Raw genomic sequence first — 25,622 nt, 5'->3', positions numbered from 1 at the left:
CACTGACCATGGCGCTAGACTGCCCAGGGTTCAAATTCCAGTTTCTACCATGTACTGCTCTATATTCTTGATTTAGCTTCTCTAGTAAATGGAAACTAAATACCTACCTCACATAGTTGTGAGAAAATGGATATGAAAACACTTAGCAGCCAGGCGTGGTGGCTCACACCTGTAATCCTAGCACTTTGGGAAGCTGAAGTGGGTAGATCACAAGGTCAGGAGCTCGAGACTAGCCTGGCCAATATGGTGAAATCCCATCTCTACCGAAAAAAAAAATACAAAAAATTAGCCGGGTGTGGTGGCAGGCACCTGCAGTCCCAGCTACTCAAGAGACTGAGGCAGAAGAATTGCTTGAACCCAGGAGGCAGAGGTTACAGTGAGCCAAGATCGTAAGAGATCTTGTTGCCTTGGCACTCTGGCCCAGGCAACACAGTGAGACTCAATCTCAAAAACACTTAGCATGGGGCTGGGTACGGTGGCTCACACCTGTAATCCCAGCACTTTGGGAGGCTGTAATCCCAGCAACCTCCTCTCAGAGGTTGAGGAGGGCGGATCACTTGAGGTCAGGAGTTCAAGACCAGCCTGCCCAAAGTGGCAAAACCCCGTCCCTACTAAAAGTACAAAAATTAGCTGAGCATGGTTGTGGGCACCTGTAATCACAGCTACTCAAGAGTCTGAGGCACAAGAATCACTGGAACCCGGGAGGCAGAGGTTGCAGTGAGCCGAGTTTGCACCACTGCATTCCAGCCTGGGTGACAGAGCAAAACTCTGTCTAAAAAAAAAAAAAAAAAAAAAAAAGCACTGAGCAGAACTTAGCAGAGATCATCAGTCACAGTAAATATAGTAAATCATGCTCAGTATATGATGGTAAAGTCAATTGTGATGATTTTTGTCACTTGCTTTCTCTTTAATCCTCTATTTTTAAAGAACACAAAAAATAAAATTTGTCCTTGCTCTCCTAGAAAGGAGAGACTTTGGAGGCTCAGCAAGTTCGCTCACCATGACTCTTGCTGTGATTGCATTTTGAGTAGGGACCACGTAAAATTCATCGTCCAAACCCGGATACTTTGAAGAGTGAAACGGAGTGCAAATGCAATGGAACATCAGGGCAATAGGCATAAACTGGGACTCTCCCAGGAAAACTGGGAGTTTGGTTATCCTAATTACAGGACTATTCAAGAAATTGAAATTCTAAACCTTATTCCTGTTTCAAAGTCTGAAGCTCAACTGGAGGCTAAGGTGCTAATTTTCTCAAAAGTCTATTCCTGTGCCTCCAGAAGAATAGGAGATAATTGCACTTGCTATTTTATCTTATACTTGCTATTTTACCCAGAAACTCTATTTTTAAAACATGAGTCACAACAAGAAAGCATTATTGCTACTTTTATATTCCTAAGTCAAAAATCTTGGCTAGGTCATCAGGACACTGGATCCATTGCCCTGCTTGGATTATCACAGTCTTGGTCCAACTTATGCCATTTACACAATCGGGGAGCTGGTTCCAGGGACCTCTGAGATCTCTAAGGGTTTACGATTGTTTTTAACCCCCTGGAGTATTATCATGTAACAATGTCAGTGGTGTTATCTTTTCTAAACTCAGATTTTGCTTTCTTTTGGAAGTAGAGTTCAATCTAGGTTGTGAGCAACACACTACTCCCGAAAGCACCATGAAGGAATGAACAGCAGCCTTACTCATCTTTATTTGGAGGGTTTTATGTGCCAGACACTACAAATCTATGTAATCCCCACAGCAAACCTCTGTAGTAGGTACTGTCATCATCTGGAAAGAGGGGTCACTGAGACACAGAGAGAAGTTAAATGACTAATCAAGGTCTTATGACTAGTAAGCTGAAGCATGTCTTCAAATGGGGACAGTGGGATTTCTCTGGCTGTGTTCTTAACTCTGAGGCGTTCAACAAAGTCTGGTGGCCTGAAGGAGAAGAGAAGGCCTCCACATTTCCACCATCATATTGCAGGAAATAAAATTTATTTTGATCTTAGAAGCTGAGAGAGTCATTTCCATGGCCCACACCCTCAAAGTGCTACCTCTGGCCAAGGGGGTAAATGACAACAAAACTTGTCCTAAGAAAGGTAAACAGCCACAGGGTATATTTTGACACATAGTCCTCTGAAGAATGCTCTTTCCTTTATGTAACTGGAAAGGTCTGGATATCAATATTATTTTGAATCCTCTCTGTGCTCATTGGGAACTCATTTCAAGGGCTCACCATTTCTATCAAGCTTCTTAGCAGTTAACACTAAATATTTTGCAGCTCATTCAAGGGCTATGATAATTACCTTGTCAAAGACTGAAAAATAGTTTCTAATCAACACATACATTTTATCCTATGGAAAGAAATTCAAGGAAGTTACAATTAATGCTAGCCAGATAATTTGCTTCAAGGAAATAATTTAAAAACAGGAGTTAAATTGACTTGAACTACATTGCTAAGTAAAATTCTTACAAAATGTAAAATAAATGGGTCTGAGTTTTGAATTTTAATTTTTGCAGAGTCAACTTTATTAGGTTAAAAAAAACTTCATGAAACATCAGCTACTGAACTCAATTTTCCAGATTTCTTTAGTCATTTGATTTGCTTTCATCATAGCACCAATACTGTCTTTTATTCTGTTGATGAAAAGAGCCTAACTCTGTAAAATACTTGAAGAGACTTATTCTGAGCCAAATAGAAGTGACCAATGGCCCATGACACAGCCCTGGCTCTCCTGGAAAGGAGAGATTTAGAAGCTCAGCAACTTCTCTCACCACAACTCAGAAGATCCTGAGAATATGTGCCCAAGGTGGTTTGGCTACGGCTTGGTTTTACACATTTCAGTGAGACATAGGACATCAATAAATACATGTATGATATACATTGGTGCCTTCTGGGAAGGTGAGACAACTGGAAAGAGGGGAGCCTTCCAGGTCATGAGCAGATTCAAAAATTTTCTTACGGCAATTGGTTAAAAGACTTATTATCTAAAGACCTGAAATCAATAAGAGAGAGTATCTGGGTTAAGATTAGGAGTTGCAGAGACCAAGGTTCTTATACAGATGAAGCCTCAACATAGCAGGCTTCAGAGAGAATAGATTGTAAATGTTTCTTTTCAGACCCAAAATGTCTGTTCTATCAGCCTGAAGGTCTCTGTGTTAATGTTAGTGCTGGTCATCTGTTCCTGAATTCCAAAGGGAAGGGAGTATAATGAGGCATGTCTGACCTCCACTTCCCATTATGTCCTGAACTAGCTTTTTGGATTAATTTTGGAATGCCCTTAGCTGAGGGGAAGGCCCATCAGTCACTTGGGGGTTTTAGAATGTTATTTTTGGTTTATAATTTTTATATTCAAAGCTGTTAATTTTAAACTTCTAACCAAACTTGTGGTTATGCTTTATTTATTCATTCACTTAAGTACTTTAGATAACTTTTTTTGGCATGTAATAACCTCAATTTACAAATTCTTTTAGCAGATATTTGTGAACCAGATATTTTTCTAGGTGCTAGAGATATAGTGAATAAAAGTGAAAAGTGTTCTGCTCTCAAGTCGTTTGTAGTCTAATGGGAAAATAAGAAACAAATGAACAAATAAGATAATGCCAGATGATGACCAATGCTGCAAAGTCCTAAGAAGGGTGAAGATGATGAAGAGCTGGAGAGTAATAGAAGGAGGTTGATTAAGATCAAGTGGTCTGAGAGGCCTCTCTGAAGAAGCATTAGGGTGGAACTTGGTCATGGGAATACTTGTACAAAGGTCATGTGGGACTGAGGGAGAAGCAGGTCTCAGGCCTTGAGCATTTGCTATCTTCCAGGGCAGTCTGGGAGACAGGTGATTCAAAGATTCACAAGAACAGCCATGGTCTTTGCTGTTGTGAAGTTTACTGTCTGCAGGAAAATAAAGCCCTGCCTCCAAGGAAGTCCTGACTGGTTGAGAAAATCGATACGTAAATAAGTCATTGTAATATAAAGAAATTCTCCTAGGAGCTACCACCATGGAAGCAGAAAGAAGAGTGTTGAAATTCACTCAGGGTGGTTAGCAAAATATTAAGGGAAATACTAGGTAACATTGTAAAGATTATAGTTTCAAACCTTTTAGAAGGCCAAAAGGTTTTCATTAAAAGGCTGAACCTTAGAGCATTAGGTCATAAGGTGAAGATGAAAGATAATATAAGCTTCCCCAGTTAAGTCTGTTTACCCCACATTCCTTTGTCTCCACTCTGATTACTCATGTAAACGTTGTGCCAGATGGTCCTCTCAGGGGGAGGTCAAAAAAAGATTACCTGTTAATGGTGTTTGTTCTAGGCCCCAGAACCAAAAACTTTTATCATTCATAAAACCACTCTTTTAACCGTGTTAATCTATAAGCATGTTGACTTAAAACCTCTGTTATTAAATCTATACTGGATAAATGCAAAGAAGAACATCTAGTAGGGGTCAAGTAGCTGCAATTGCCCTCTGAGAGCAGCTGATGACCTCCCTAGCCCACTTGATCACCATACTCTGTGTGTTTGAGTGTATTTATTTATCCACTGCTAAGTCAAGGTCTGCAGGACAGACCTCCGCAAGTGGTGATCAATGTCTCAGAAGGAAATGGTCTAGTCTCTCTGGTGTTAAATTATATTTAGCCCAAAGCTGCCTCCTTACATATTTTAAATTCAGATTAATGGTTTCTCTGTACATAGTGAACTGTAACCTAACTGGATGTGTAAACAGACCGTCACTTGCTCCTGTGACAATCGCCAACTTTTGGCCAAAGGTGGCCAGCTGTTCAAATTACATTCAAGTAAGGCAAAAGCCAAACTGTAAGCAATCCAGCTGTTCTGTACCTCACTTGGATTTTCTGTATATCACTTTCCTTTTTCTGTTCATAAATCCTTTCCAACCACATGGCCACAGTGAGTCTCTCGGAATCTACTCTAGCCGATGGGTGGGGGGACTACCTGATTCATGAATCATTCTTTGCCCAATGAAAATTTGTTAAATTGTACTTGTCAATAGGTTTTTCTCTTGGCATTGGGTAGGGCAATGGGTGAGAGGAGACCTTCTAAAGGAATTTGTAAATGTTCCTATTCAGAAATGTGATTTGAAGAAAGCTCTTAGGGCACCAGGAGGAAGTGAATACATGAGAGTCTCCTGGTTGGGACTTATCCCAATCTCAGATCCAGGAGTGAAGGGGGAGAAAAACACTGACAGTAGATGGAAAATACGAATTGTTTTTCTTCTTTCCTCGTTTTCTAATATATGGAAAACAGGGAGAGATCTCTTGGCCTCCCTGAGGTTCCAAATAACTGAAATGAGGCACATGAATAGGAGAAAAGGCATGTATATTTATTTAATGTGTATACATGAGAGACCTCAGAATGAAGACCCAAAGACACAGGGGGAATTATTCATTTTTACACTTAGGTTCAATAATGTGTGCACAGCTGCGTAGAATTAGGATTGGACACAAAAGGTATGGACTAATGCTGATAGACTGAGTAGGGAAACCCAGCAAGTCCTATGTGTCTAGAGCCTGCTTGGCCTCTATGAACAGCATTCCTTCCTTCTGAGGATGAGGAAGGGCGCTCTCTAGAATAGGGTTCTTATGGCCTAAGTCAAACAAGGGAAGTCAGATCATTTTTTTTCTTTTCTTTTTCTTAAACAGAGACAGGGTCTCATTGTGTTGCCCACGCTGCTTTCAAACTCCTGAGCTCAAATGATCCTCCCACCTTTGCCTCTCAAAGAGTGCTGAGATTGTAAGTGTGAGCCACCACACACAGCCCAGATAACTTGTTTATGGCCAGTTTTTACACAGAAAGATAGAAGGAACTTCAGAGTCATATTTTAGGTTTAATGGCTAGCTTTGGGAATAAGGGTTCTGGTTTCTATGACCCACCTTGGGGAAGAGTGATTCCAGTTTCTATGGCTAGCTTTAGGAAAGAATGGGATTGAGAGACAGGAGGTCTGAAGAAGGTCAGAGAAAAAGTTTTGCCTCCAAGACTACATCTGAGGGTCTTCATTTCAGAGTATTGCTTTCTGAGCCCCAACAAGCCCATACTTTACTGAGTGTCTACTGTACTCCTAGAACCATGCTGGATGGCTGTTTTCTCTCATTTAATTTTCAGAAGAAGCCTGTGAGATACTGATTATTATTCTCATTTGCTCGAGATCAGGAAACTGAATTCCAGAAAAATCGAGCAGCTGGATCATGTAATTTGTGATAGCAAAAGTTTGGTCTGCCCTGTCCCAGACAAACTACTGGAACAGAAATGGACAGGATTGTGATATTTTTGTCATGCTAATGTAAAAAGGAAAAAGAAATACTGACTCTGAGTGTTAATTTTAAGTTACAACTATTGCATAACAATGATAGACAACTTTTATCTACCAATGTGGGTGCTCATTCTAGACTCTAGGCTATTTGAAAATAGTAATTTGTCTTTTTCATCTTTGTGCCTTCCCTTCTTTTCTTTCCCATCACCCTACTGAAAAAAAACTTTGTATTGATACAGAGTACTGGCAAGAGGGTAGCTGGATGAATGACTAAATTAATGAAGATGAGGGTGATCAAGACACTCTTTTCTGACGTTCACCTAGGAGAGAAGGATAACAGTCTAGCAGGTAAAGCTTGGGAGGGAGGGAATGTCAATAAGTTAGAGCTCAAAAAACAAACACCTGGATTTAACAAATGCTTAAGTGAGAGAGGCGTGATTAGCAATCCAGAGAGAAGGCTGCATTCAGCATCCAATTTAAGAAAGACAATTGGGAAGTTCCATGATCGAGAGAATTTGAGCGAAAGTCGGTGGGCCTGGGGAATATTTCTGGCCAGGGAGAGCGAGTCTGTGGCAGCAAGAGGGCACAGCTGCAGGTCAGGTCACTCAAAAAGATCATGCACTTCCTGTGCTCCAGACCTCCTGCAGAAACTTGTCTCTCCTTGAAGCCTACAAACATTCCACAGGGTGACTCCCAGGAGCCCTGTTTACAAGTTAATCAGCTGAAGCTTACAAGATCCAGCTGCTCCATTTTCTGGACTTCAGTATCCTGATCTCAAACATCCAAGAGGCCTTAAATAACTTGCCCTGAGTCATACAGCCAGTAAGTGGCACAGGTGGGATTCGGCTGACTCCAGTGTCTCCTGCTCTGTCTACCGCCCTGTGTTTCCTCAAAGGCCGGATGACAGTGGGGGCTGTGAGATGCCCAGATACTGCAGAGGATCTCTGGGAACAAACAAACATACCTTAAAAAAAAAAATAGAAAAGAAAACCTCCCTACTTGCTTCAGAACAAATAAAGCTGAGATCAAGGAAGCCAGGTTTGGACTGAAGCAAGAGGTCAGGGTGAACTCACACACAAGGACAGAGTTATCACACAGTAAATATTTATTAAGCAATTACCCTGACTGAAGGCCTGGAAGAGATGTATCACTGCTTCCAGCTGCTCAGGAAAGGAGCCCTACAGCTTTCTCACAGATGTGTATGCATGTATAACACCAAATGTATTGCTGTACCTTGAGAGTCTCTTGAATACCAGTGAAATGAGTTGGGTACTTTACATAGTGCACACACACACACACACACACACACACACACACACACACACAGAGAGAGAGAGAGAGAGAGAGAGAGAGAGAGAGAGATGGAGGAGGACTTTTACGAAAAGCTTGACTGTCTTCTCTGGTTCATCCTGCAGAAATCTTCAGCAGTCCCTGACACCCGAAAGAACGCTGCGTATTTAACTGTTTTGCCTCCATAAGGGAAGCTTCCTGCCCACCACACCTTCAAAAGGAATGACCTTCAGGCCTTGTCCTTGGTTCCACTTGACCCTGTCCCAGCCACAGCCAACTGGACTAGGGGTGGGCACGTGGCACTGGCAGCCAAGCCAGCAGCTGGCTGGAGACTCACAGTGTGCCCCAGAATAAAGTCAGGGCTGAGTCAACCAGACTATCTTGGGAATGTGAATTGAGAAATAGAGACTTGAGATCAGTCTGTTCATGAGATACAATAAAGGAAATTAGTTTTAGAGAAAGTTCTTTCTCAGGAACTCTCCTGCTGCACACCCGGTTCAGTTTGGCTTTACAGGTCAGCAGATTTCCAGCTGGGGAGGGAGTGCCAGTCTGCCAGGGGGTGGGCATCCTCACTTCCCCTGGGTGCCTCGCTCACCTGGTATGAGTGCTGGAGAGCAGCTCACGCTGCACACTTTCTTACACTTCCTCAACAACTTTCCTAATTCAGACTACTCTCTTGCATCCATGAACTCTCCATGCCCTCCCTGCTTCCCCCAGGAGATTCTAGACATCTGCTGAGAGAGGCTGGATGGGGAGATGGGATAAGGTTCAAAACTCCAGTTTGGACACCTCTTAGCAAGGGCTGGAGGTAGAAGACATCTGGCTGCTCCTCCGGGTTCTTCTTTTAAAAAAATTGAGGATTCTTCCTGCTGCTTGGTAGCTTCAGTATTGCAGATTTAACTAAAATTATGAAACAACAGGGAAATTCCCAATTGGCAACCTTTTACAGAAAGATAGGAGCTGAACCTGCACAGTTGGGAAACTTTAAAGACAAAAATAGACCACTCACGTGCAAAACAAGGCAGCGCCAGAGAATTGGAGAGGTTTTAAAGCGTGAGCTCCAGAGGCCCACAGGACTGGGTTCAGGCCTTGTCTGGCCATTTCTTGGGTGTGTAGCTTGAGACAACATTAATGTCTTTCTAGCCTAACTTCTTCATCTGTAACATGGAGAAACTAATAGTCCGTTCAGATAATTATTACAAAGTTAGTCCAAGTAAGCAAAAGCTACTTACAAAAGGAAGAGCCCTGGACTTTGGGCGTGGGATGTGAACGGTGCCCGATCTCCAAATGCCAGGAAAATGAGTTGGGTACTTTGCACCATGCACACAGAGACACACAACACTCATACACATACAGAGATAGCAGATGTTTAGGAAGAGCTTCTTGGCAGAGAAGATACAGAACGAAACAGAGATATGATGAGAGACAGAGAGAGTTCAAGAGGTGTCATGGGGACATGAAAGAGGGAGAGAAGTCATTTCCTAGAGCTGACAGCAGACAGCTTTCCACTCCCAGCTGTTCTTCCACTCTAAGCCTATAGTTGACTAAACAAAACAAAACAAAAACCCACTAGCAACTACTTGTAGGTGAGTCTGTTCCAGAAAAAGCATAATTAAACCAATGAGCAGCCTCCTGAAATGCTCCACTCCCTCCCCTGGGACGGCTATTCTCTGCCACACATACATCTATAGAAGCAGCTAGAACTCTAGGGACCTCTCTATCCAGGTGCCAGAGCTGTTCTTAAGAAAAATCTTCCATAGAAATGAAAGCAAGAAGGGGCCGGGCACAGTGGCTCATGCCTGTAATCCCAGAACTTTGGGAGGCCGAGACGAGTGATAACCTGAGCTCAGGAGCTCGAGACCAGCCTGGCCAAGATGGTGAAATGCCATCTCTACTAATAATAAAAAAAAAAAAAATTAGCCAGGCATGAAGGTATGCACCTGCTATCTCAGCTACTCAGGAAACTGAGGCAGAATTGCTTGACCCCAGGAAGCAGAGGTTGTAGTGAGCCAAGATTGTGCCATTGCACTTCAGCCTGGGCAACAAGAGTGAAACTCCATCTCAAAAAAGAAAGAAATGAAAGAAAGAATATTTACTGACCAAAAGGGCACTTTAACATACCAATGCTCTCTGTAAAACTGCCTGAAGAATTAAGCATCCAATAATTTCAAACAATGTACAATATTCTCTAAGCTGTGCACAGCAGCTTAAACATGGGCTTTTCTAGGAATAATGGCACTCAAATGTTGAGATGACTCCAGTATAACAATACGCATGCAGATATGCATCTGCATCATTAGAAAATAAAACCTTCACATCAGAAATAGTAAACACATGGAAATTTTCTTTCTGGGCAGAGTCTTGCCATGGCTTTTTTACAAATACTTTGGTAGTACTTCTTTGTGGTAGATTGCTTGCAAAGACGGATGCAATAGTCCCTTGCAATGTGATCCTGCTTTTCCTCCCACTAAGAGGGAAGTCTCTTTCCCTTCCCCTTGACTCTGCTGGCATCATGACTTAGACTGATCAGGATATGATGTTGCAGAAGTGAGGGTGGATGATCTACAAGCCTCTACCCAAATATCTTGCAGCGTTCATTTCGGTCCTCCTGCAGGCCCTGAGACCTCCATGTACAAAGGCCTTGCTTAGCCTTCTTGAGGACTGGAGACCACAGGGAGAGAAAGACTTCACTGACAGCCAGCACCAGCTGTCAGCAGTGAGGCCATCTTAGACAGTTCACAGATGGCCAAGTTACCAGATGATGTGTCTATAGGTGGATTCACCTAGCTGAGCTCAGCCCAAAGTGCTTGCCCACAGAATTGTTAGTGAGTATAACAGTGTGTTCAAGCCACAAAAGTATGGAGTGTTCTGTTACACAGAAACAGATCATGGACTCAAGGATATACCACTTTCCTCATTGTTAGCAAGTGCTCTTTTAGCTATGGAGTAGGAAGGAGGGCAGCACATTCACAAAACCAACCCAGGGAGGAATCTGGGAAGCCAAAGCCTAAGGGGATTATTGTGTTAGGAACTTATTATCATTAAAAATAATTATTGTTCAGCCATGTGAACAGCAAGGTTGGCCTTCAGTTCCATCTCTTAAAGACAGAAGTGGCCAGGCGTGGTGGCTCATGCCTGTAATCCTAGCACATTGGGAGGCTGAGGTGGATGGATCACAAGGTCAAGAGGTCGAGACCATCCTGGCCAACATGGTGAAACCCCTTCTCTACTAAAAAACCAAAAATTAGCTGGGCATGGTGGCACACGCCTGTGGTCCCAGCTACATGGGAGGCTGAGGTGGAAGAATCCCTTGAACCCAGGAGGCAGAGGTTGCACTGAGCTGAGATTGCGCCACTGCACTTCAGCCTGGCGACAGAGCAAGACTCAGTCTCAAAAGAAAAAAAAGTAAGTGGCTTTAGAGTAGGGTGGCAGAACTTGTTCTTGTGGCTGTTTGATTTGTGCAAAACCTTGCCCACAGGAATGCCTGTGGGGGTCAACTTCTCCTTAAGCCAGGATATCACTTAGGATGGATCTTATTTGCATGTATAAGCAGCAGCAACACCAAGGGAATTTCCCCTTTTCTTTCCCTTCTGCCAACTATTGCTACTAATTGAGAATTCTGTGACATTTTGGCTGCAGAATATTACCCAGAAAACACATCTGATTAATAAGGGACACAGGCTGTTGTCACAGAGATGGTAATGTTTTTAACGTGGACAAAAAGCTTACCAAAGCAAATGCAAAATCAGTTAATCTGGTTAAGTCCAATTCCAAGAGTAAAACCTATGATGACTGCACACACTCAGAGAGCATGGCCCACGTGCATGCTTTTGACTGCCAAATAGGTCCTGCTCTTTTTCATTAAATGACTACACTGGACTATAGCTAGTCCTTACCCAACTCATTTTCCTTTTTGACCAAGGAAAATAATCTCCGTGGTATTCATATCAGATCTTAAAATGCAACGTGGTAAAATAAATACCCTGTTCCTCTTTCTGTTTGTTTGCACCTTTCTATCAGTGGTCCCCTAAAAGGGAAGAACATTCTACCTCAGGTTATACACAGGAAAGTGGTGGGGTGGGGGGGGACACTAAGCACTGGTGGGTTCAGTGTAAAGCAATCCAAGGACTCTAGAAAGTTCTGCAAATTCCCACACATCATGGCTGTGGCTGCTCAACACTTATGTAGGCTCTAGCAGACCTCAGCAATAGGAAAAGTCAGGCATCATGTCTCTGAGGATAAAACTTTTACTGGCTAATTTGTGATGTCACACAAAGGATTTTGCTTTGCCATAGGGATGAGACAGAGACATCAAAGCCATCATTTTTCAGCTTTTAAAAAAGTCAAACACATAAGTTTGGCTTTTTAAAAATAAAATTTAGGTCAACTGTAACTATTCAGAAATTCTGGCCAAAGGGTGAGAGGTGAGTGTTAAGATATTACATTCTTGCAAAAATTCAAATAAATGTTTTGTGCAAGTTCCATGAAAAAGCGAAAGGTATCACAAATACAATATTTTATTTGTTAGCTTTTAAATAAAATCTTTTTGAAAGTAACATTTTGTGAGAAATTTAAAAATTCATTGGCACAAAAATTAATGATAAAAAGAAATTACTTCATACACAGTATGTTCTCCTATTGTACCTAAAAATTACAAAGAGGAGTATGCACCCCACCTAAAATATAAATAAAAAATTCTGGCCTGGTACGGTGGCTCACACCTGTAATCCCAGCACCTTGGGAGGCTGAGGCAGGGGAATCACTTGAACCCAGGAGGCAGAGGTTGCAGTGAGCCGAGATCACATCATTGTACTCCAGCCTGGGCAATAAGAGCAAAACTCTGTCTCAAAAAAAAAAGTTTTTTAAAGAAAGTTTTCCACCAGTGCCATAAATTAACTTAAAATGTATCTGCATTTTACTAATGTTGGACGAGTTCCTCCTTAACGTTGATGTCTGCAGTTTAAAAGGGCCCTGCTTGTAGCTGCCTTAGAAGGGTGTGATGGCATATGAAAGAATTTGATCTCCTTGGAAGAAAGGTGGAATCACACAGAAATTCAAAATATGTTTTCCTTTACATCCACGTCTCATGAGACTCAAAAAAAACTTATCTCCCAAAACATTTCTCAATCACAGTAGTCATTTCTATAATTTACTTCATTGTAGAAAAAGCATATATTTAATATTTAGGGTAAAGAAACAGCTTCCACTGTGCCTTTCCCCCAGTTGTACACCGTCCTGGATGACAGCCTAGTAGTTCAGGCCAACAGAGGTCATTCAGCAGCCCCTCCCCTCCATGCCTCTTCCCTATCTCGAATAAAATATTTAAACTGAATCATGTAGTTTGGCTTCATAAATTGATCAAATTGTTCCAATACTCAAACACTATTTTTCAAAAAATACCATACAGCGACAGTCTCATTAGTTGGAAACTATCTTGAAGGACATTGAGCAAAGAGTTTGGCATGTCTAGGCTGTTGAATCCCTGTTCATGATATGATTATGTATTCAAAACACAGTAGGTGGAACAGATCTAGCAAAGGTTTTGGTCCATTGAATTCCACCTTAGTGTTTGGCAGAATAGGCTCTAAAAGCTTTTTCTGACATATGTGGAAAATAAGCTAATGTTTCTCTTTATTGTTTTCATTCCTCAATATTTACATTGCAGTGTAGGAATAGGAATATATAATAAATATACAATCAAATAATATACAATTAAATAATCAGGTATTCGGTGAATGAATACACTCATTTTTAATATAGTCTCATCTCCTATGGGGCAATGACAAGTGCTCTGTTTTAGGATATAGGAGACTTAAGATCTGTTTCCATCTGCTGTGCATCCTTGGAGAAATGAAATAAAAGTAAACTCATAAGCTAAGTTTTATTTTAATCTTTGCAACAGCCTCTTGACAAGCCTATACAACAAACAAGTACATTATAAACACAAAAAAGGCATATTATACATATTATATTAAATGTCTCTAACAACATACAGAAGATGAAATTATGGAAAGTAACTGAAGAAGGTAAGAGGTAGATAATATGATCTCTATTTTCCAGTGTGGAAACTGAGTCTCAAGAGAAATTAACTGACTTGCCACAGCTCACAAGCTGGATGAACAGAGGCAGGCTTTGAATCCATGTCTCTCAGACTCTGCGGCCCAAGCTCTTACCTGCTACCTTGGATTCTAGTACAGTAGTTTCAGCAGGTCTGGGGTCAAATCTTAGCTCTGCCACTTACCAGCTATGCAGACTGGGTAAGTTACTTTACTGTTTTTCGTGTTAGGAATACTGGAATACTGCTATTTAGTCCAGAATACGCGAAGGATGAAATGTAGCATGACACGGAAAGAATTCCCATGTAGTAGTTTCTACGTCAATGCTAGTTCCTTAATTTTCCTCCTTGCCTAGGCCTCAGTTTCCTTCTTCGTGTAGTAAGGAGCTCCCTGGGGCTTTCGAAACATCAAAGAACATCTGGTTCAATCTTCTTAACTTATAATTAAAAAAATTAAAACTTAGAGAAGCGACTTGCCCCAAATCATAGCAAGTTAGCAAGGAGTTTGTATTCTCTTAGCAATAGTTTTTATGATGCACTTAAAATGAGACTTGGACCTAATCTGAACAAATTATCTAGAATCCTGATACTCTATAGTCCAGATAATTAACAAAATTGTAGTTATTGTACTTTGATTGTTTCGGGGGTTTGGCCCAGGTTAGCTAGCACACCCTTATTACATATTTACTGCTAGGTAAAAGGCCCTTCATAGTTGTTTGTTCAGTCTGAATCCACCTACCTCTCTTGACTTTTCTTGGCTTTCTGCTCTTTCTGCTTCTCATCTTTCAGGTCTAAGCTCAAATATAATCTCTGAGAGGTATACTCTGGTAGTCTTAATCAGCTTCCACCTTCCACCTTCCCGAGTTACTTTCCATGATAGCATCTTGTGTATTTCATTAGAGACACTTAATACAATACATTTTTAGTGTTTATAATTTACTTGTTTGTCATTTCTCTGGCTACACCAGAATATAAACATCATAAAGGGATCCTGTCAGCATTTTTTCATTGTAATATCTCCTGCCCTAAGCCAGAGCCTGTCACATGATAGGTTCAGAATATTAGTTTAACTACTATCTCCATCCATTACCTTTCCTCAGAACACTTGATGTCAAAACACTTTAAAATAGAGATGAAGGCTTGGTAATTTAACTTTGGAATAAAAAACAAAATTGACCTTGGTAGTTACGGTAAAGAGGTAACAGAATCTTTATCTCAGGCAAATAGAAGCCAGTGCATTCCATTGCCATGAGTGACTCTGACTTTAAAGACAGCTGGAAGCAATAAAAATAAAACCAAAACCACCTCAATTAATAAAAAATTAAAATTAATAGTCATTGTGAAATATAGTTTGTCCGAAATTTTATTCTCAGTATCTGTCATTCTTTCTAAACATTTGGCAGGGAAATTTCACATTCCCTTTATTCCTGGCTCTTGGGAATTACTCTCAGCCACCTGAGCACCAAATCCAGACACTCACACCAAACAAACTGGAGCCTCAGCTGCTTCTGATTGGGGATGAAGAATGACAGTCACCTTTTTATTTGGTCCCACTCCTGAATGTGACCTGACTCCAGTTTTTAAAACATTACCTTTTAAAGTCACAAACTGCCGGGCGCGGTGGCTCAAGCCTGTAATCCCAGCACTTTGGGAGGCCGAGGCGGGTGGATCACAAGGTCGAGAGATCGAGACCAACCTGATCAACATGGTGAAACCCTGTCTCTACTAAAAATACAAAAAATTAGCTGGGCATGGTGGCACGTGCCTGTAATCCCAGCTACTCAGGAGGCTGAGGCAGGAGAATTGCCTGAACCCAGGAGGCGGAGGTTGCGGTGAGCCGATATCGTGCCATTGCACTCCAGCCTGGGTAACAAGAGCGAAACTCCGTCTCAAAAAATATAAATAAATAAAAATAAAGTCACTAACTTTTGGCCCTTAAACTTAGAGAGCTCTCAGAGTTGAATTCTTAAACTTTAAAGAAGAACTTGTGTAAGTCAAATTCAGTAACTGGTCCTGCAGGGATAAAACAGGAGCAATGCCACATATGAAGGGGTGTGTGCTATGATTTGAATGTGTGTCCCCCTCCAAAATTCATATGTTGGAACTTAACTCCCAAAGAGATGAAGTGGTGCTACTGGAAGGTGATTATGCCGAGAGAGCTCTGCCCTCAGGAATGCAGTAAGTGCCCTTATAAAAAGCTTAGCGTGAATTCCAGAGCCCCCTTTCTGCCTTTTCACCATGTGAGGACACAGTGTCAATCCCTTCTGGGGGAAGGCCATCTTAAAAGCAGAGTAGCCCTCACCAGACACCGATCTTGCTGGCACCTTGATCTAGGAATTCCAGGCCTCCAGAACTATGAAGGATAAATTTCCATTGTTTCTGAATTACTCAGTTTTGTGTGGTTTGTTATTGCAACACTCATGGACTAAGATAAGGTAGATAATATGAAGGGTAATTCTCAACTTGTTCATGCCTACAAATATTAGCTCTTATCACAAAGCTTTACTGAGCAACTTTCTTACTGTGTTTTAAAAAGGAATGTAACAAGAAACATAATATTTTAGATCTGAGATCTGTTCTTAATAAAAAATTGTGATTTTAAAAAACTAACTACTTTTGATATCCAGAGGTATCTCAGTTGTCTCAAATCACTCCCCAACACACTTTGATGAAAAATGAAAATTTATGCCCTACAAGAGTTGTAAGACATCAAAGAAAAACAATCTAAGCCCTTTACCATTTTTGAAGTATTAAGCTTCAATGTGTTCAAAAACTAACATCATCATCATTCCAGGTTGCATGGGATAGTCCCATTTCATGCCTCTAATCCATGCATAATAATTATTTACACCCTTTTTCATTCTTAAAAGTATCTGGTTTGGACAATAAATTATATGATTTGATCATTCTAACAGCTCATTAAACTTTGAGGTGTTTAAGGGGAAAGTGTCTTTTTAATCTGTTTCCCTAAAGCCTAATATAATGTCTGGCACATGATTTCTATGGGGTTAACAATAGCTATAAATTCCTTGGTGTTACTCTCATCTGGAGATGAACTCCAGTTCTATTCTTTATGAATATTAGCCAGACTGTGACTACTGTGCCTGATAGAGTAAGTTGGAATTATGCTTGTTTTAAGCCTACCTTTTACCCCTTCTCTAGGAGTCTAAACCACTCTGCAAGAAATCCTACACTGCTGGTGACAGTAAGTAGAGAGGAAATGAGAATGGGCCTAGCTGAGCTCACCTTCCTCTCTCCCCATCAAGGCATCAGGCATGTGAATGAAGCCACCCTGGACCCTTCAGCCCAGATCAGCTGTCTGGTGAATATCAACAAGTGACCTCAATGAATGACAGTGTCATGTTGAGCAGAATAGTGTCATGTTGAGCAGTGCCACGTTGAACAGAAGAACTGCCCAGTTGATCTCCACCTCAATTCCTGACCCACAAAATTATGATCTATAATAAAATGCTTGTCATTTCAATCCATCAAATACCTGTTCTGAACAATCAAAAACCAGACCCACAGCCTTCATAAATCTTTCTTGAACTGAACTGACCACAATGCCTCAGAATTTGGGAATTTTTGATCATGATGTTTGTACAGATATTTTCCCTTCTCAGCTTCAGCTCAGCACAATTAGGTTCATTCAAAATAGAAGTGAGAGGCAGTAATTTTGATAATTTAACTTAATGTCAAGTTTGACTTAGTATCAAGTTCAAATTTTGGTGAAGATGAATTTAATCCACAATTTGATGATTGCACCTGTAATAAAGTCACATACAGACTTTAATAAATCACAATCTAGATGTCTAAACAATAATCATCAAAAATTATTCTATAATTTTTCCCCATACATTTTATTCACAATCTATTCCTTATATGGGTACAAAAAGCAAAACTCTTAACGGCTGCATAATTCCATAGGATATAAAAACACATGAATTCCCAAGCTATTATTGTCTTCAAAGCCAATTTAATGGAGCACAAAGATATTTTCATTAATGACATACACTGAGTCAGTTATAACTGGTTCTAATTTCAATAAACTACTTAGGAGAAAAAATCTTGGGCAAATTCCCTAACTTCTTTGAGCTCTGGTTTTTTTAACTGTAGATTGGGAACAGTAATAGCAACTTCCAAAAGTTGCAGAGTAGATTCAACGAGACAAGGTGTTGGTCAAAAATCTGGTATCTAGTAAGTAGTGGTATCTATTTCTTAATGATACTACATATATTTTTAATTTTTGATACATTAAAAATGACCATAATATACAATAAGGTATATGTCTTCTTAGGACAAATTTAACAAAAATAGTGCAAGACTTGCACAGTGAAGAAACTATAAAACATCACTGAAAGAGATGAAGATGTATATAAATGCAGGGATGTCTCATGCCTCTTGGACTAGACAACTTAATATTGTTAATATAGCAATACTCCTCAAATTGATAAAAAGATTCAGTGTAATCTCTGTCAAATTCCAAGGTGTGTGCTTTGCAGAAATTGAGAGACAGATCCTAAAATTCACAGGGAAATTCAAGTGATACAGAATAGCCAAAACACTCTTGAGGAAGAAGAACAAAGTTACAAGACTCCAACTTCCCTATTCCCAAACTTATTATAAAGTTGCAGTAATCAAAGCAGTGTGGTAGTGATGTAAGGACAGACATATAGACTAATGGAATAGGACTCAGAATCCAAAAATAAACCCATACCTCTATGGTAAATTGATTTTTGACAAGGATGCCAAAGCCATTCAACAGGGTAAAGAATATGCTGAGACAACTGAATATCCATTTGCAAAAGAATGGAGTTGGGAAACTACTTTATATCATATACAAACACTAACTTGAAATGGACCAAACATCCAAATGTAAGAGATAAGATTATAACCCTCTTAAAGGAAAACATAGAGGAATAAATTTTTGTGGCCAATTAGGTACTAGTTTCTTAGATAGGACACGAAAAGCACAAACAGCAAAACAGAAAATAGGTCCATTGGACTTTATAAATATTAAAAATTTTGTGCTGTAGAGGACACTATTAAGAAAGTGAAAAGATAAACCACAAAATTAAGGAAAATATTTGTAAATCACTTATGTGAGAAGGGATTAACATCCAGAATATATAAAGAACTCTCACAACTCTACAATAAAGGGATAAGTAACTCAATTTTAAAAATGGGCAAATGATTTAAATAGAAATCTCTCTAAATAACATATACAAATAGCCAACCCACATATGAAAAGATTTCCAGCAGCATTAATCTGGGCAAATGATTTAAATAGACATCTCTCTAAATAACATATACAAATAGCCAACCCACATATGAAAAGATTTCCAGCAGCATTAATCATTAGGGAAATGCAAATCAAAACCACAATGAGATACCACTTCACAGCAATTAGAATGGTTATCATAAAAAAGACCGATGACAACAACAAGCGTTGGTGAGCATGAGAAACTGAATCCTCATAGGTTGCTAGTAAGAATACAGAATCGTTCTGCCACTTTGGAGAAAGTTTGGCTTCTTCAAAAAGTTAAACGTAGTTACCATATGACCCAACAATTCCACCCTTAAGTACGTATACAAGACAAATGAAAAGATGTATATGCATGTTTATAATGGCTCAAAGAGTAAACAACCCAAATGCCTATCATCTGAGGAATTGATAAAGAAAATAGAACAACAGTATTATTCAACCATAAAAAATAAAGTACTGGCCAGGCGTGATGGCTCACGCCTGTAATCCCAACACTATGGGAGGCCAAGGTGGGTGGATCACCTGAGGTTGGGAGATCAAGACCAGCCTAACCAACATGGAGAAACCTCATCTCTACTGAAAATACAAAATTAGCCAGGCTTGGTGGCAGGCCCCTGTAGTCCCAGCTACTTGGGAGGCTGAGGCAGGAGAATTGCTTGAACCCAGGAGGCGGTGGTTGCAGTAAACCAAGATCATGCCATTGCACTCCAGCACGGGCAACAGGAGCAAAACTCCATCACAAAAAAAAAAAAAAAAAAAAAGTACTGATACATGCTACTGCATGGATGAAACTTGAAAATACACTATGTGAAGAAGCCAGACACAAAAGGGTACATACTGTATAATTTCATTTACATGAAATGTGCAAAATAGGCAAATCTATAGAGACAGTAGATGAGTGGTTACCAGGGCCTGGGGAAGAGGAGAATGGGGGCCGATTGCTGTTGGGGCTGGCATCTTCTTGGGGATAATGAAAATCCTCTGGAATTTGTTAGCGGTGGCGATTTAGCACTGTTGAGAATATACTGAAACTACTAAATTGTATACTTTAAAAGTGAGTTTTACAGACTGTGAATCGCATCTCAAAAATTCAAATAAAGTAAGATAAAGAGTACTAAAATATAATCTATTGAAAAGTAAAACAGGTACATTTCTGTGAACTCTTCTGCCATGGTTCAGAGGCTGTTAGGCTAATTCATGATTTTACCTTGGTTAGTCAGTCAGACACGGAAAGTCTTGGAAATACTTCTATCTGATTTTTGTACCCTACTGGGTCTTCTGTACAGGACTGAATGGAAGGAGGCTTTGATAGAAAGAATATGCCAGCCTCAGACTTTGCTGCTTCTTGTCTTGTCTCTCCACTGCCTGGCCCTGTGGCCCTTAACAAGCCGCACCTCATGGCATGACTCATTTCTCTCTTTCAAGTCTTTAGAGTCTGCTTGTCCTGTCCCTCACCCCTGGAGGAGTGCTAAGAACTAGGTACACAAAATAACTGCATGGCATTTCACAAATCTGAATACTTCAGAAATACAAGCTAAGAATCCTTCTTTCAATTGACTTTAATGGGATGAGCAGACCTAATCCCTAATGTCTTTCTAAATTCAGAAGTAATTATCAGTGAGAGGTTAACACTAATCTAAATGTTATTCTTTGTGGATGGGCATAAACAACAATAAACTTTTCTTCTGAATCGAATGGACTAAAATTCTGGCTATTATGCAACTGAAATGAGAGCTGAGACAATAAATCGTTTCTTCAGAGAACAAATACAATTATTGGCAAGAATTAATGGTATTTTTCTATGACCAGCTCCAATACATCAATCCAGGAGGCCAATACACGATAATCAAAATGTAATGACAGGCAAGTCCATAATAAATGGTGACTTTGTGAATCACAGTGATACTGTCAAATTAATGCATTCTCAGTTTTAGTCTCTCCCCTCCCAGCCCATTCCAGTCCTAATCTCTTCAGCTACGAGTGATCACTCCCTCATTTAATTCCATTTGTATGTTTTTATTGAACTGGAGACACTTTATTTTACCTATTTATGATAATTTCTGTCCCTTAGTACTAGACGTAAGCCCTTTGGAAAACAGAGGCTGTGTTGTTTCCATCTTTGACTGCCAAGAATACTATATAGTAACTGGAACATAGTAGATATCTAATAAATGCATAAATGAATGAATTCACAATGCAAATTACTGGCAAATTTTTATATGAGCACAGGATAGTAACAGCCAGAAGGAAGTTCTGAAATTGGTTTCCAGAATTGCTACTGTAGTGCCAGGTTTGAAATCCTCAGGGAAATACCACAGCTGAGCTCAGAGAAATTTGCAAGAATATTTTTGAAAATGGAAAACAGATTAGAAGCAGAGGTTCTTAGTGGCAAAGAATTTAAGCAAGTTAACAATGCCACCACCCTGGCCACATTAGCCACACACCTTTGCACCTGCTCTCCTCCCCACCTTTCTCCTTAAGTGGGCAACATCTTCCCCACTCCTTATCTCACTTTCTGGCTTAATTTTTCTCCATAGCAGTTATCACTATGTATTGCAATGATTTTTTAAATTTATTATTACCTGTCTTCCCTCCTACCTCAACAGAATCTAAGCTCCAATTTGATATAGTCTTATTTTCTCTGCTCTATACCCAGTGCTAGAACTAGTCATTGAACATAGTAACTGCTCAAGAAATAATTATGGATGGAAGGAAGGGAAAAGGGGTAGACAGGAGGGAAAAAGAAGGAATGAAAGGAGAATGAAAGAAAGAGAAGATCAATCTAAGAAATATTTAAAGGTCTTGAAAGCTTTTTACAATGTTTAATATATTCAGGTAAGCTTCTGGTTCACAGATTTTGTTTGCCTTACAAATATTTTTAAAAATTAAAAATCTGGACACTTCCCATAAAAATATATATTATGAGTTTCTCCCAATCAAGTTGGTTAAACTTGGTCTAGCTTTCATTCCTCATTGGTCATGTAGACAATAATGGCAGCTTTAGCAGGGGCATGGGCCAGAGTGACCTAACTTGCCAGAGAATCGTAAACCAGGAATGGAAGTTGGGAACATTCCCGGGTTTTCTGACATGCCAGGATAATCTTGTTATGGATGTGTAACACATAAGTCCTCAGAATAATTTAGATTCCTATGGAAACTCATATTCCCTAGGGTATGAACTTTTTTTCTTCTTCTTTTTTTTGTATAGAGACAGAGTCTTGCTCTGTCACCAGAAGCCAGACTGGAGTGCAGTGGCGCAATCTCGGCTCACTGCAACCTCCACCTCCTGGGTTCAAGCAATTCTCCTGCCTCAGCCTCCCGAGTAGTTGGGACTACAGGCATGCGCCACCACACCCAGCTAATTTTTGTATTTTAGTAGAAACGGGGTTTCACCATGTTGGCCAGGATGGTATCGATCTCTTGACCTCATGATCTGCCCGCCTTGGCCTCCCAAAGGAATTTAAAGGTATATAAATTCCTTTAGAGTCATTAAAATCCTTTGAAATGTTTAGATGTAACTGTCCAAAGGCCATCTTGCCTCCTCACTTTATAAGTCAGTGAGCAGTTGCGCTCACTCTTCTACATAAGCCCAATCAATGTGAAGGCTTTATTCAACCTACCCATTCATACTACTACTTAACAGTAGTAAATCTATTACTTCTGATGATTATGGGTATTTTTCTATAAAGTAGATTTTCTATTTTATGGTGTCTAGTGTATTTTTTGACTGTGGCAAAATATACATTATATAAAATACACTATTGTAACAATTTTTAAGTGCACACTTTAGAGGCATTAAGTACATTTGTGTTATTGTACTACCATCACCATCAGCCATCACCAAATGCTTCCATGATCCCAAACTGTACCCATTAAGTAATACTTCCCCATTCCCCTTCCTCCAGTCCCTAGTAACCACCATACTACTTCCTGTCTCTCTGAACTGGATGACTCTAGGTACCTGGCTTAAGTAGAATCCTACAGTTTTGGTCCTATTGTGTCTGCTTTATTTCACTTAGCATAACATCCTCGAGGTTCATCCATGTTGTAGCATTTATCAGAATTTTCTTACTCTTGAAGGCTGAAGAGCATTCCATTTTATGTATATAACACATTCACCCATCGATAGACACTTGAGTTGCTTCCATATTTTTGCTATTGCAAATAATGCTGCCATGAACATAGGTGTGTACAAATGATTGTTTTATATGGTGCTTCTAACTTTGCAAAGTGTTTTAGTGTCTATAATATCAACACCCCTCTGATAGATTAGTTAGTATTTTCCTCTTCTAGTAAATAAGAAATCCAAATTTTAAAAAGTTAAATCACTTTTCAATTTAGGGACAGTTTCTGACTATTAGCTTGGAGTATCTTTTTCTCAATATACCATTCACTTTTCATCCCAATGATCCTTCACCAGCTGAAGATACCAGAGACTGTGATATTGAAAAATATATTATTTGGTCTTTGTCCCCCTTTCCTGGAAACAACTCCTAAAATTCTTAGAATCTTCAAAGAGACCCTAAGACCAAGGCTAATAGTCTTAGTAGCTAAGACTACTTTTAATATGCTAAGACCATCACTAGCAGCTCCTCGGTAGTTTCGGGATGGGGGCTGGTCACCAGAAAGACCAAGGCATGATTAGAGAAGGTTGGGACTTTCACTTCTACTCCCCAATCTCTGGGAAGGGGAGAGGTGCTAAAGGTTAAATTGATCACCAATGGGCGGTGATTTAATCAATCATGCCTATATAACGAAGCTGTCATAAAAAAACACGCACAGAGGACAGGGTTTGGAGAGCTTCCTGACAGCTGAACGAGTGGAGGTTCCTGGAGGCTGGCAAGCCCAGGGAGCACATGAAAGCTCTTTGCCCCTTTCCTCATATCCCTATGCATCTGTTCATCTGCATCCTTTTGTAATGGGTCAATGTGCTTCCCCGAGTTCTGTGATCCACTGCAGCAAATTAACGTAACACGAAAAGGTGAGTATGGGAACTCCAATTTATAGCCTACTGGTCAGAAGCACGGGCCACAACCTGGGTGGTGGTGGTGGTGGTGGTGGTTGTTTTTTGAGATGGAGTCTCACTCTGTCACCCAGGCTGGAGTGCAATGGCATGATCTCAGCTCACTGCAACCTCCTCTTCCTGGGTTCAAGTGATTCTCCTGCCTCAGCCTCCTGAGTAACTGGGACTACAGGCCCACACCACCACGCCCGGCTAATTTTTGTATTTTTAGTAGAGACAGGGTTTCACCATGATGGCCAGTATGGTCTCCATCTCCTGACCTTGTGTTACACGTGCCTCAGCCTCCCAAAGTGCTGAGATTACAGGCGCGAGCCAACACACCCAGCCAACCTGGGGCTTTTGATTGGCCTTGGAAGTAGGAGCAGTTGTGGGACTGAGCCCTGAACCTATGGGACCTAACACTGTCTCCAGGTGAATAGCACCAGAACTGAATTGAATTGGAAGACACCCAGCTGGTGTCTGTTACAGAATTCCCTGCTTGCTTTCTTGCTTGGTGCGTGGGGAAAACTCACGCTAAATGAAGTCAGTAGGCTCACATTTTGGGGGAAAACTGTTTTAAAATCTTTCAGGCATCAGTTGCAGCTGTTTTTTCTCTTAAGAAAATGACATGCTGAGCTAACTAAGCCAGACTGTCTCTCCCTTACTTCCCAACTATGCCATTTATGCTACAAGCTAGGAAACTATGTCTACAACCAAAATCAAGGATTTAAGTTTTGATTACTCACGGGCTTAAATCATACCTGATATGGTTTCACATGTTATTCTTTGATAACAATCTTTATTAAGTTCCAGAGATGACAATGCCATATTTGAATAGAGAGTCTGAAAAGTTGAGAGGTCCTCAGAGGAACACTGAGGGAGGGGAGAAGAGGCCAGGTAGGCAGGTGTGGCCAGACCAGCTACTCTCTGCTCATGAGGCCCTTCCCAACAATAATCCAGCCCAAGCAGAACCATGGTTTTCATATTAACTGATTTGTACTTGTGTGGGTTTTCTTAGCTGAATTCATGTTTTGTTATGTCAGTAACAGTAAGCAAGATTGTTTTTCTAAAATAGTGCCATTATCTGTGTTAGTTCGCATAGTTTCTCACTATTTAGAAAGGTATTTCTATTTGTCAGAACTTCTCTAAATGTTAACATTTCTCCAATTGCTAAAACCTCTCTATAATAATTCCACATCAGTAGGAAAGTTCCCAAATGCTACGTTTTTTTTTTTCTGACTTATTTGCCTTTGGCCTGCCCTTGCTGGTACTGATCAGGTGTAGACCATTGGTGAAATACAGCCAATTCCTTTGATAGTAACATCTGGTGGTGGTTCTCTCTGTACTGTCAGGGAGGGAGTAACTATTTGATTTGCACTGTGGGTTTGTTTGTTTTTCAAGAGACAGGATCTTGCTCTTTTGCCCAGGCTGGAGTGAAGTGATACAATTATAGCTCATTGCAGACTTGAACTCCTGGGCTCAAGTCATCTTCCTGAGTAGCTGGAAATAGAGGTGGGAGCCACCATGTCGGATACATTCCTTTTTTTTTTTTTTTTTTTTTTTTGAGATGGAGTCTTGCTCTGTCTGCTCTGTCACCCAGGCTGGAGTGCAGTGGCAGGACCTTGGCGCACTGCAACTTCCACCTCCCAGGTTCAAGCGATTCTCCTGCCTCAGCCTCCCAAGTAGCCAGGATTACAGGTGCATGACACCACACTCAGCTAATTTTTTAATCTTTAATAGAGATAGCGTTTCACCATG

The 25,622-nt window shown here is 40.4% G+C and overlaps 1 protein-coding gene across 3 annotated transcripts in view; it reads right to left on the bottom strand.

The window, feature by feature from the left end:
* STARD13 (StAR related lipid transfer domain containing 13) overlaps nucleotides 1-25,622 on the bottom strand; it is a 540,046-nt gene that overhangs the window by 497,341 nt on the left and 17,083 nt on the right. The window lies entirely within an intron of this gene.

The sequence above is a fragment of the Saimiri boliviensis genome, chromosome 16, assembly GCF_048565385.1.
Source record: "Saimiri boliviensis isolate mSaiBol1 chromosome 16, mSaiBol1.pri, whole genome shotgun sequence".
NCBI classification, from domain to species: Eukaryota; Metazoa; Chordata; class Mammalia; order Primates; family Cebidae; genus Saimiri; species Saimiri boliviensis.
This window is presented reverse-complemented; position numbering and strand designations above follow the sequence as displayed.